Here is a 14,426-nt window from a genome sequence, read left to right as displayed (position 1 = left end):
TAAATTATATTTCCAAAATATCACTCCCCCCCTCTAAAAACATTTTAGATCCGTCGCTGCAAAAGGTTCTCATTTGTTTGTAATTGTAATTATAATACAGCGAAGTCGGAAAAACTTCCCTGGCATCGGAAAACTGCCGGGATTTTCCCGCGTGAGTTTTCACCAGATGCGCGTGCGCAATGATCCGCTTCCGCTGGCGAAAATCTGTCAGTCAGTGATGCGCGAGCGCACGCGTCACTCGCGTATAACGTGCGCCGGTCCGCGCCGCGTATAACGTGCTCGTTATATCGAACCGAGTCGTTTTGTGCAAGTGATTTTCGTTACGACGAGTTCACGTTCGATTTGATTCGATTCAAATTTAATTTGTGCGTTGTGTTTGTGTGTGTGTTTATGTTTTGTGTCGGAGCAGAATTCCCTATCTCGAGTGATAACGGCAGTCACTTGCATGCGGTGTGGACGTAAACAAATAAAACGTACGTACACTTTTCAGATTTCAAACGTTATAAGTAAGCTTTGTTATTTTTCATGCTCAAGTCTCAGCTTGTTTATTTTATTTACATAAATAAGTTCAAATGTAGGAAAAAATCAATCATTTGAAACAAATCAATAAATTAACATCTTTTGTTTACACATTTATTTGAATTCAAATTCTTATTGTGTATTGTTTGAATTTTATTTACAAAACCTTTTTATCATACATATATTTTTTTTTGATTTTTAAAATGCTTTTTATTATTACGAAATTATGTTCACAATACATCTTATATCTATTTTAATAGCTACTGATCTACTGATCATTTTCTATTTTACAATTTAATTTAATTTGGTTAGTAATCACAGTATTATATTATTCTAATGTTAATCTAAAGCATAATAGGAAAAAGAGCTCAAAAACCTATTTTCAATCCTTATAAATGTTCATAATACATCTAATACATAATATTAATTAAAGACTCTCTAAAGTCGATGACCTAAAGCAGATTGTGTTTAGGTAATCTGTGTTTATACCTGAAGGGTATAGACATTTTGTTGTAATCACCGAGACTCTTCACAAGTGTGTTAGTATGGTTATTAGTGATTCTGTCATAGAATCTACTGGTTAGTTTGTTAGTAATGTCTGTAACAAACGGAATATTATATATGGCATGCAGTTTTTTCAGGTTAGTATATATGGGTGTATTATAAATTATTTTTAGGGATTTATTTTGTATTACTTGGAGCTTGGGAAGGTTAGTATTCGAGGCGTTATTCCATACAGGTGAAGCATAATCATACATATATAAATTGTATATCTAATATATAATTTCGAAAGAGACTTTGTATGTAAGTCTCATTGGTTGGGAAGTTCGTAAAATATACAAAGTTTTTATAACGACAATTCAATTGGTTGAATATTATATTTTTTTCGATTCAAATAAATTTAATAAAAAATCAAATGAATTACTATTATATTCACCATGTTTATATTACAAATACTAAGCGAAGCCGGGTAAAATAACTAGTGTAGAATATAATGAATTTCAAGGTTTCGTAAGGCTTTCAAAATTAATGAGTTGTACAAAAAAAGTATATCTAAGTACCTAATATATTAGCAATAAAAGTTTTAATTACTTTTCAGGATGATCACGAATCCATTGATAGGTTTTAAGCATAAAATCTCAGAATAATAATAAATGCCGAAAAAAAATTCAAGCAAACAAATTTTCACTATTGTATTTGTGATAGAAATATATCATATTAATTTAAGAACTGTCATCTAATTAATATCTATGTTACAGTAAGAGTGTTAAGTTCTTTGATGTATACATTGTCTATGCATCGTCAAAATCATTTAGTGACAGTGTACACGGAAGACATAACCTTTAACTACATAACTTTACCATTACCTAAAATCGTAGTTAATACGGATGTACATATTTGTAAAACTTATTCAGTAGATTTATTCATATTAATTATTGTCTATTTCGTATCAATCTAACAACAAATTGGCTATTTGAATACAACCAGTTCCATTCTTGAACATAAAATTCATTGAAAGAGTAGCGTCGAAGCCAGCTTATCTGTCAAACTTTGATCAGCTGTCTTTTTTATCAGAAAATTTACTGCTGCATCGCGGTAAGTGCATGAATTTGCTACCCAGTGTATACCTTGAACATGTGAATTGATTATTTGAATACAACAAATCGGTTATTTGAGTACAACCAGTTCCATTATTGAGCATAACATTCATCGAGAGAGTAGCAATTATGAGATATATATGTATTAAGAATTCTCAAAATACCGATATTTGTTACTACCGATATTACCGAAATTAATTTGTTCAAGCAATTGTTACAATAAAATATCAATTGATTAATTGTAGGCTAATCATTAATTTAGTTAAACAATTAATTATATTAATAATGTACTTTATTGATTACAAAATATTATATGGAGTCATTCTACAGTACTTTTGTTTTTGCGTGCTCCTTGCTTTGGAGACTTTTATGTGGAAGCATTGGTTTTAGCTTTTATATAAATACTAGTTGTTTTACCCGGCTTCGCTCAGTATTTGTAATATAAACAGCTTAAACATGGCGAATCTAATAGTAAATATTCATTTATTTTTTTATTAAATTTATTTGAATCGAAAAAAAATAATATTCAACCAATCGAATCATCGTCATAGAAACTTTGACTTGTTTTCGATTCCCAGCCAAAAACAACTTAGAAACTTACATACAAAGTCTCTTTCGAAATTATATATATATATATATATATATATATATATATATATATATATATATATATATATATATATATATATATATATATATATAAGTTTATAGACATGTGCTCCTGATATTGGGCGCCCGACTTGGAACGGGTGGCGTCGGCGTCAAATGCACTTAATTGTATTAATTATTTTCTGAAGCCACCCGTTGAAATCAATGGGCACAACACTAGTGTATAACATTTTCGAAATATTGCTCGAATTTGTCAAATAGCCAATTAAATTTTAGTACAAATAAAAATCACTCGAATGAGTCATAAAGTTAATTGTTGAAACTGTTGTAAAAGTACAACGGAAGCAAAAAGATTAAATTCGCAAACGGACATATTTCGAAATACATATTAAATTTATATTTAGAGCTCGTTAAGTTTATAAGAGTAATGGAATTATTTCTTTATTATATCGCAGTTCAAGTGAGTTAAAAAATAATTATATATGTATGTATGTACATTAATTTCGCACGGATATTGGAAGCTTTAAACTTTACACTGTTTCCACAATTTCCTCGGTGAATAGTTTCCAGCCATTTTGACATATGTTGACGTTCACATTCGCCGATGTAAACGATCCATTGTCATGTCAAAGTCGTGCGAAATTCAACACCCACGTCAATTCTGATCCGAGTACCTACACATTTGTGTATGTACTTATTACGTATTTTATGTATATTTATTCACAAATTTTAAATTGAAATAAAACAGGAGATAACGCATACTTGATATCGGTACTTTAAAAATATTCTTTATGAGAATTTAAATTAATTTTGACACATATTATATGTAACTTCCCACGTTTGCTTTAATCTTAAAAATCAGCATATGGAAAGTTATAAAAACGTAAAAAAAATCAGACAGTTTGAATTTATTATAATATGTTATACAATGTGCACTAGCTGATCTGCCTGGCGTTGCTCAGGCTTGTGAAAGTATGAATGAAGCAATGAACTTTGTAAAATTTTGACTCCATCTCCGATCCATTCCAAAACGCCATCAAATGAGCCGTTATATTTGAAAGTGGCGGAAGTCCAATTTTCAGTTCCAAAAACACTATTCCTGTTTGATTTCACATTCACAAATTGTTATCACTTATTTGAATTCGCATTTGATTTTCGCAAAGTCTTTGATCGTGTCAGTAATGACGCTCTTCCGATCAGGTTAACCGAAGTGGGATTTTCACCACGTATCCTTAAACTCTTTGCTTCTTATGTAAGTGATAGGAAGCAATTAGTTAGATATGGTCTTTTTGAATGTCTTCCATTTTTTATTACTAAATCTGGTGTAACTCAGGGGTCCACTTTAGGTCCTTTACTATTTGCCTTTCTTATAAGTAACCTCCCTATAGCTTTATTTAATGCATCATTCTGTTGTTTGCTGACGAAGTCAAGTTATTCTTTTCTGTCAAGGATGAGAGGCAAGCCTCTCTTCTTCAAGATGATATTAACGCTGTCTTGGAGTTCAGTTCTATTTTAGGTCTAGAACTTAATATTAATAACTATGCAAATTGTCAGCTATGGACATGCACATTCGCTCTATTGTCACGGATATTCCATTGGATCCATCTTCTTGAAGCGTGTGGAATCTATGGTCGATTTGGTCGATTTTATCACTTTTGATCCTCAACTCGTCTTTCACAAATACATCAAGACATTCGCTTACGTTTCCTTTCGTCGACTCGGATTTGTCTTGAGATATGCTCGGTTATTCTCCAACCCTTTATCCTCTCGCTTGCTTTTCAACTCGTTTGCGAGTAGCAAGCTAGAGTATAATGCGATTGTGTGGAATCCGCTTGAAGAAAATTACTCTCTGATGATTGTAAAAAATTATTTCTTCGTTTCCTATATAGGAAAGAGTATGGATATTGCCCATATATGTATCTACCCTACTCATTTCCTTTTGGGCATGCTTGGGTATAATTACCTTGAACTTCGGAGAAACTTCTCATTAATTCTTTTTGTTCTACAGCTTCTACTTGGTAATACGTGATGCCCGTCTTTGCTGCAACTTTATATCCCTAATAATTATGTGCGTGGTAGACATCATCATTTGATGGTTGTACATACCTCCTGCTCGTACAGTTCTTTATCGAATGGCTCCTATTCCAAGAGCTATCCGACTTCTCAATGAAATCGTTGCTGTTGAGCCCGAATGTGATATTTTCCACCTCAGTGAGCGTAGGTTATCGAAGATTATTTTAACCTATTTGTCTGGTAGCCTGCACTCATAATTATTTTCATAATTGAATGTGATGTATGAGTGGAATTTTGATCTTCTCTCTTCCATTTGGACCTCGCAGGGATGTTTTGTATTTGCGGTTGGTTCTTAAATATTTGTGCTGGCTATTGGTGCAAGACATTCACTTATTTGTATTTTATTATTTGATATATTTACTTAATCTGCTATTATTATAATGCTATTGCTTTTTTATGATTATGTATAAATGTGCTTTTGTCTGTGTATATGTGTATATATTTTTATTTTTCTCATCTCTCTGTATTTTTTTTTGACCATTGTGGCGCATTAGGGAGTCCTGTAATGCCACAATGGTCCTTAAAAATAAATAAAACTACAGATCTTACATTTATTTAATCTATATCAAATTTGGCGATTCTAAATAAATTTATGACTGCAGATTTGCATCGTGGACAAACACCCAAACCAACATTAACTTAAAGTGGTAAAAATATTATATGTCTATGTGTATATAGGTATGTAGATAGAGTGATAAATCGATAAGTGTATGTTACGCTTATCGATTTATTTAATGTTTACACACATGAATAAACATTAGCACACGTTCTTCTATTGGTTTCAAAGGTTCATTATGCGCTTGCGTAAATATTGTATAATGCGAAGCGAGTCAAATTACGGCTTTATAATTTATTGGGATTGCGGCGCGGACATTATAGTATAATTTGTAAGGTCGTAAACGAGTAAATAGTAATTTTAAATTTATTTTTAATCCCGCCTTGGCAAATATGATACGGATCGTTTTGACGGAAGGAAAAAAAATAAAAGAAAACCGGTTCAGATTATCTTATAAGTAGACATAATAAAATATTTTTTCGCATACGACACGCTATTTTCACGTAATCTCATGCAGATGAGTCTTATTGGCATTTTGAATGTCTGTTTTGTCGGATGGCTTTTTTTTGTTGGATTCAAAATCACTGGATTTACTTTTCTTTTTGCATATTTGCTACGCATTTTTCCTTGTGTGCGTGTGTGTGTGTGTGTAAAGGTGAGCATTCACGTAAGATTTGTCTTCAGTCAAATTTTATTTTATTACATTTTAATGGATCCAATTTGTAAATTCATTTTTTTACTAACAAATTCAAAAATTTTATTTATTAATTTTGTTTGGAAAAATTACAGTTTTATTGATAACAATGATAATTACACTGTTGATAACAAAATGATAACAAAATATAATTACACTGTTCGACACGAAAAATGGTTCAGAGACACGATATGACTTTTCTTATAGATCTATGCCCAGTAAACACGAATCTGGTAATAAAAAATATTGATTGGCTCGAGATTCAGAGATATATGTATGTGTTTTTTAAATCGCGCGATTTTTCTATATCTTGGTGTTGTTCGGTCGATGTCTCTAAATCTGTCAATTTCCTGTTCAAAATGAATATTAGAATCTATAGTCGGGTATTTTATCTTTCATTTGTAGTACTTTTCAGCTTTCAAATCTCTCTAAGTAGGCATCCAGTTCAAATCAAAAGTCAAAAGTACGTATTTCCACTTGGGATTTTTTCCCACTGTTATTACTATTTTATATTGAGTATTTTCTATTGAAACATGTTTATTAAGATAGTGTTCTGACCACACTATTTGTTGTTTTCGTTTAAAAGGGTTAATTGGAAGTGTGCTGAACTTTAAATCGGTAAAATTGCGAGCAAAAAGCTCGTACTAGTGTTTACTCGTATTTACACGAATCTGGATTGAATTAATAGGGATAATATATTTAATTATCTTTATATGAGAATTAAATATTATAGAATATAATTAGTATTATTATAATAATAGTTATAATAATAATAATTATATTCAAATTAAGCAAATAGGTAATAAATTAAGTAAGATAATTAGAACAAAAATAAAAATAATTTTAAATACATTTTCAATAGATGACGATAAATGCTCTGTGACTGTTGTTCTAGTGGAAACATTGGTAGCAAACAGTATTTATAGAAGTTTTTTCTTGATCTGTTATTATGTTCGTATTATATTCTTACATTCGTACACAGAATAGCGCTATTATGTATATATGATAAGTATGTAAATTGTCAATTTAAAAACCTAGCAATTTTTTTGTAGCAGCTGTTTCTTAGCCACCAGCAACTCCTTTCCGAACAGACAAAGCTTTTATTGAAATGAAAATGATGACCAGAATACGAATGGCCCTAAAATCGTATAAAATAAAAACAACAACAAAAGATATTAGGAAACATGATGGACAAATTTGATAGGGACGATGAATTTTGTAGACAAAATCCGTATGAGAAACTTTTAATCTGAAAAATCTTTCCGTGAATGCTCACATTTATAGCTAATGTGGCGATTCTGATTAAAATCAAATTAATCATACTATATTATAGCGTCATTGTTTGCATGTTCGTAATAAATCGTAATCGTTTAGTTGCGTTAAAATAAATCGACCGTTTGCAAAGTGATATTATTGTGTTATGTCATGAGAATTGTTATAACATTAATTTCCAGTTGATTGAATGTGGACACTCATCGCATACTTATCACATGTGTATATTAAATTTTAATACCAATACATTTTATGTGCGCTATAATTTGTACATAACTTCCGTCCGATCTATTTTTGTAATTAAATTTGTAATAGAAATTGTATTTTGTAATAGAAATATCTTTGAGAAATTGCGAACAATTAAGTTGTTAATTTTCATTATCGAAAACTCATTAAATTATTATTTTATTATAATGAAAAAGTTAACGTCGTAGCTGCAGGTTTAACCGTTGAATTTTCGACTCGATTAGCGTTCATTTTGGAGGATGGAAAAGCTAAAAGCTGAAATATTACCGTCGTTTATTTTGAAAAGGGTTTAATTTCAATATACATATGTATGTTATTTCAAGAAAGCGCGTATGTAAAATTCGGCGAAAGTTTGTGGAATATACTTTTTTATATACATATATTACTAGACGAAATAATCAGACGTATGAAATTAGGATGGAGTGCGTTTGGACGAATGAATGTTATTATTTTTAAATCAAAAATGCCACTCTGCTTGGAGAAAAAGATCTTCGATCAATGCGTTTTGCCAGTGATGACTAGTCACCGGAGCCTGAGGGGGCCGTGTATTGTTCAAAGGTTGTAAATGCATTGTTAAAGGTTTGCCGGACAATGGATAGCACTGTGACTATCCTACCTCTAGTGATGACGTATGGATGTGAAACTTGGACATTGAACGCCAAGATGCTTCACAAAGTCCAATACACTAAAAGAAGTATGGAACGCTGAATGCTCGGCATATTGTGCCACTGTGCTTAACATGTTTAATGGTCAAGATTTAGGAAAAATATAAAATTTACAAAATATATGTAGCTATGGGAGGTATTTTGAATGTTGGTAGATTAAAAAGTATTAGAGGTACATACTCGTATGTTAGATGAATTAGGATGGATGAGTACTAGAAATATATACATAGTTTAAATCTTAGTACATTGTCTTTTGTTTATAAGTTATGTAGATCATAAGTTATTACCTAAATATTTTAAGGATTATACAACAAGAAATAGTGATATCCATAGTTATTATTAGTCAGCGGAGCCTGATGGGGCCGTGTATTGTTCAAAGGTTGTAAATGCATTGTTAAAGGTTTGCCGAACAATGGATAGCACTGTGACTATCCTACCTCTAGTTATTATACTAGAAATAAGAACACTTTAGTTGTAGGTAGAGTAAGGAAAAATATGAGAGCTGGTGGTATTTTTCACAGGGGTGTGCTCATGTACAATGCCCTTCCTGAGTGCGTAAGGTCTTCTAAGACAGTGGATGCATTCGTGCGAGGTGCAAGGAGACACTTCAGTGCATATAAATTTAGTATATGTATTTAAATTTTAGAGTTAAGTAATTAAGAATTTATTTGAGTAAAAATAGAACGTGTATTAAATTAGCTAAATAGCTAAAGTTATTTTATTTTATTTTTTATTGTTACAAATCACTCGTCATTACAGATTTGCTCCAATGCGACGGGTGTACGTTAACGAAATACAGAATACATAAACAATCAGAAATCAGAAATACAGTAATACATACATATACAATCAGAATATATAGCATATAACAATTAATCAGAAATAATAATCGTAGAGACATCTATGGATTATTTTTAGATTTTTTTTGTGTACAATTTTTATACATATAATAAATACGAACTTATAGAGATGTCTATAGAGATATCTATAGATTTCAGATTACTGTGTATAATTATTACAAATTATACACAGGCAGATTTTGTGACAACAGGATTAGATCTAATACCAATTTTCAGGAACCGTTTCAGCAATGATCAGATAAAATTGGCAAACTCTGATAGAGAAACGATCGATTTGGAGTCACAAAACCCCCAAATCTAACCAGCAGATGGCGAGGACTCGAACCTTTGACCTCAGTGGTGCTAAGTATATACGCTACCACTAAGCCAAACTGCTGGCTAATATTATATATGGCTTATATAAATAAATAATATAAATGTCCTTTCAATATTTCAACACATTGCACCAATGCGACAGCATGCTCAAGTCTCACGCTATATACATATGTATGCAGGATCGACCGTAGTGTCGATTTAGGGTGACGTTCATGGCATACATATTATATGTATATGATATATGTATGAAAACAATAACTGTATTTTGTATTATATTTATTTTTATTTTTTAATAAATCATACGGTATGCAAAGGAAGTGCATGTTTGTAGCCGTGGGTCAAAATCTTCTTTCGACGATTGATATTTATAGCATTCACACGCGCATTGTGTTTAATTTATACGACGACGATAGGAAGTGGTTGGGAGGTGAGACTATTAAGTAATAAACTCCAATGTCGTTCATTTGGATAAACCTATTTTTTACGGCTGGAACAGGTTTCTTTTCCGACTGTGTGTCCATTCTCATAGGTCTCTATTTCGCATTTTGACCGACCTTCACCGTAGTCGACACTTCAGGAATGCTCACCACCTTTCGTTCAGGTGGACCGATCGCCTAGCTCCAGAAGAAGTGCAGATCGATGGTGATTCGACTCAAGAACACGAAATTTTTCGATTTCTCGTTTTGTTTTTGTTTTTTGGGTCATAATCCGGCGATAATGACAAAATAATGAGTGTTGTGTGTTGTGTTTTTTTCGCGGCCGTTTCGCAACAATGCGAAACAAAGCGGAGAGATCACAGATACACTAATGATCCGAGTGCGAATCGATGGCGGATGATGATGATGATGATGATGATCGTGCAGCCGGATGTGTGTGTCTCTCGAGAGGCCTCTTCCACCTTTGCTCGGACCTCCTGTGAAGATGTGGCAAGGGTTAAGGGATCACAGCATCGGTTTAAATGTTATGAATGTGATTTGATGGAGTGTGTGTTGTAATGGTTGAAAATTGGTGTATTGTTTGGTATTTAAACCTTTTGATTTTCTTTATAAATGACTGTGTAGGTATTTGTTTTCAATATAAATGTATGTATGGATTAATTTCCTGCTTTTCTCGTTCTTTCCTCGTTTCGTACTGTAGGTACTTTGTCGTTGTTTCCATAGACAGGTTTAAGTAGGTCAATATGTGTGCGAAAAATCAACATACTTTTTTAATTAAAATAGTTCTTTTTTTGTTGATATTTTTGTCTACTTTTCGTTTGATCGGTGGTTAATTTTCAAGAATTTTCAGAATTCAAGAAATTTTCTTAGAAAATTCAAAAACATATGTTTTTAAGGCAAAATTTCAAATAATCGTTATTTTTTAAATAAATGGTCAGTAAGTTTTACGCAAATTTAGTATATATATATATTACAGTGAAAGCATAATTCAAGTGAAAGTATATTTTCACTAGTGAAAATATATTTTGTATAATATAAAAATATATATAACAATGAATTTACAACGTTTAACTCTATAAATTTAAACAAAAAAACCCAATCTCAAATGAATAGGGCCAATTCTTACTTAACCTAACCTATCCTAACCCTGAAATAATACTGTTGCGTAGGGGTGGGTGGAGGATCCAAGTAAAAGGCCAACAGTCGTGTCACAGCATTTATTGATGATTAAGGAGATACACGCACTGGCAGTGCTCAGTCCAGAATGACATGATATCGCCTACGTACCGCCTTATAAAGGGTAGATCTCTCAGGACGTCAAATCTGTTTACCTGTTGTATAGTCACGTATTCGGATATTTATTTCCACGACATTGGGTCTCCCCGTACCGATTCTGAGAAAGAGCTAATAACGGTCATTGTTTAGCCTAAATGCACTTAGAGTCCAGATATAATCCTGGAAGTAAGTGCAAGCACTTATTTAATTCGATAACCGATATCCGTTGGTCTAAGTGCAAGCACTTAGTTAATCCGTTAACAGATAACCCTTGAACGGTCACATAGTCTTTGGGATTCTATTCGCTTAATCCGCGGCGTACGTAACAATACTAACCCTAACAATCTAATCTTAAATGAATAAAACCAACTCTGAAAATTTAACTGGTTATGATTTCAGTGAAAATATATTTTCACTGTGGCATATATGTAGATAAAAACGAACAGTTAGTAAATCGCTTATTGTTTTAAGTATATTTTTGACAAACAGACGATAGTCAAACAGTTCGTGACCGATAATATACATACATATGTATATTATGATCATCTATCTACAACCGGAGTTAGTGACCAAATATACACAGGCTGTTTTTTTAATATACCTATATATGTACATATGTATGTTTAATCTTACAAGTATTATTTCATTTATTAAGGATTTGCAATATATTAAAAAAAAAAATAGAATGAAGTTATATGTACATATTATACATCTATAGATATAAAATTGAATGTCTGTTTGTCGTGTATAAGCTCCAAAACCACTCAACCAATTACGATGGAACTTTCAGGATTTGTTGTATGCATGTCCGTAAAGCTTACTGTGATAAAAAAAACGGGAAAAAACCTCTTAATAATAATATTCCTAATTACGATTTTACAGACGCGAAAGTTTGATGCGCCATTGTGTAGTCAAGGAAATGTGTTCGTTGGTAACCACGTTACCAGTTGGTTTATGACGACACGGCATTGAAGAGACGTTAGTTCACTTGAAACATCACTTGAAACGAGAACGGGAACGGGAATTGCATGCGTTATTGTGGCATTGCAACGCATGCCGGGCTCAGCTAGTAGCTTTTATATAAAATCATTTTGACATTTGAAATAGTGAATAAGATTAGAAAAAATAATATACATAAACGTAGGTATACATACATATGTATGTATGAATAATAAGAAAATTATAAAGAAAACTGACCGCTTAGATTTGAATATGATATTTTTAGTTCTAGATATATGTATGTAAAACCTAATGAAAGTTCACTAAATAAATTAATTAAATCTATTCTCCATTCAACATATTCTCCAGATTCTTTAATATTGAGATTAAAATTTATCAATAAAAAATAATCCATTGTATCTGTACTTCAAAATTGTTAGTAATAGAACTCTATTTTTAATTTGGGGTATTTAATTGTATTTTTAATAGTTTTTTAATGTTTCTCTGTGACAAGTAGTTTATAAAGTGCTCTTTGGGTGAAAAATTTGTTCAATGGTCAAGCCTCGATTTGGCCAAATGATGTATTATATGTACATATACGATTATGCCTACATATCTTTTCAATCTGCTATATTTCAACACGCATATTATATTTTTAGTCAATTTATATTACATACATACATACGTAGATACGAGTTATCTTATGTCGGCTCCTCATTTTTCCATCATCTCCCTTGTTTATTACTTGATTTTTGCATTGAGCTTTTTCGATCGAGTTATCGGCCGATTTGAAAGAACGCATGCTCAAAAACACAATAAAACTTTCATCACATTGATTCTAAATTTAGCCTCTTCGAACGTGCTTTTTATACGTACATACGTTGAGAATATTCGTGAAGAAATGACCCGAATCGATTTTTCACTTTCACATGGCAATTTCATCTCGGTGAAAGTTTTTTTACGCCACCATTGTCTATTATGTACGACTGGAGAGCAAACGACCACTCGTGCTTGCATCCACGAAAATTGCAAACGCTCGGTGCAAAATTTGCACTCTGTGTATTTCGCAAACTTACGGATGGATCTTTTTTTTTTGTTTAGTGAAGAACGACGTCTGATATAGCCCAATTTACACGAACTAGTTTGCTTTTTTGCGCGCGTTCGTTCGCAAATCTCGAAATTGATAATGCAGGTCGCGAGAATTTGAGGTCGCACATAAATCAAAACGGATGCGGGGCTTCGCAAAATAATTAACCGAAACCATCTAGACGGGAAACATCTATAGCTACAACACTGGCAATTTGAAACAGCGCTTTTTATTATATAATATTTATATATGTATTTATTAGTTGGATATTTTCGAGTCATGTCAATGCTCCATCTGTTTTTTTTTTTTGGATTATCGAATTTGGAATATCAGTTGATATGATTCTGTTAGTTCTGGTTCTAAGTCGACTGGCCTTTTCACTTTGGGTACAGTCGGTTGTTTTCTTCTTTGGCTTATTCGTACAACACGCCCCAGACAGCTTAATCGAGAACGCTTAATAATGTTTCTAATTCAATCTCCCCTCTTTATCTATGTCATTGTTCTGAGAAATATCATATTTACTGCTTAAACCTCTGACCTAACGTTTTCGTTGAGTATTGCTTTTATTTTTACAAACATCTTCTTACTTCAGAAACGATTTTGTCGTCTGACGAAGTTTGGGTTCTTATCCGATCGTTTTAAAACTTTGCCATCTTGCTCGGTTTGGTCATCAATATAAGTGGAAATGACGTCCGCCATTACAATGGTGAAAAATTATCGTAATAGACACGTTGGAAAATACTCCGTCATGTTTCTTCTTGACGTCTATCATTCGAATTGATCTGTTCGTCCAGATTGTTCGTTTTAGTCTCTTCTCACTTTATATCCCTTTTCGCCGCCATCTCGCTATGTCAGATTTTAATTGTTTAAACGCCTATAACTTTTTATTTTTTCACTCTATATTTTACTATCAATGGGGCGAGATATATATATATATATATATATATATATATATATATATATATATATATATATATATATATATATATATATATATATATTTTTTTTTTTTTTTATTTTTTATTCAAAACACTAAATATAAGGTTTTGCATTTAAAAATACTGGTGGCCTGTAATAATTTTATTCTGCTTTTACGAGATTCTAGACATATGGAATTAAAATAATTGATGGCAATTTGTGAATTAAGTCAAACAGAAATAGTGTTTTTGGAACTGAAAATTGGACTTCCGCCACTTTCAAGTACATATAACGGCTCATTTATGGGTTTTATAACCTAAAACTGTGATGGCGAACCTTTTTGAGAAGTGGGTCAAATTTCGT

General features: G+C 32.0%; 1 protein-coding gene across 5 annotated transcripts in view; it reads left to right on the top strand.

The window, feature by feature from the left end:
* Positions 1-208: 208 nt before the first annotated feature.
* Positions 209-14,426, top strand: part of ASPP (Ankyrin-repeat, SH3-domain, and Proline-rich-region containing Protein) — a 436,173-nt gene continuing 421,955 nt past the window's right edge. For all 5 annotated transcript variants that reach the window (XM_077432022.1, XM_077432018.1, XM_077432021.1 and 2 more), the window contains exon 1: positions 209-473. The gene's annotated coding sequence lies outside the window, so the exon portion shown is untranslated. The remainder of the gene's footprint in view (positions 474-14,426) is intronic.

This window comes from Arctopsyche grandis, chromosome 6, assembly GCF_051622035.1.
Source record: "Arctopsyche grandis isolate Sample6627 chromosome 6, ASM5162203v2, whole genome shotgun sequence".
Lineage (NCBI taxonomy): Eukaryota > Metazoa > Arthropoda > Insecta > Trichoptera > Hydropsychidae > Arctopsyche > Arctopsyche grandis.
Note: the sequence above shows the minus strand (reverse complement) of the source record. Positions and strands in the feature narration are given on the sequence as shown.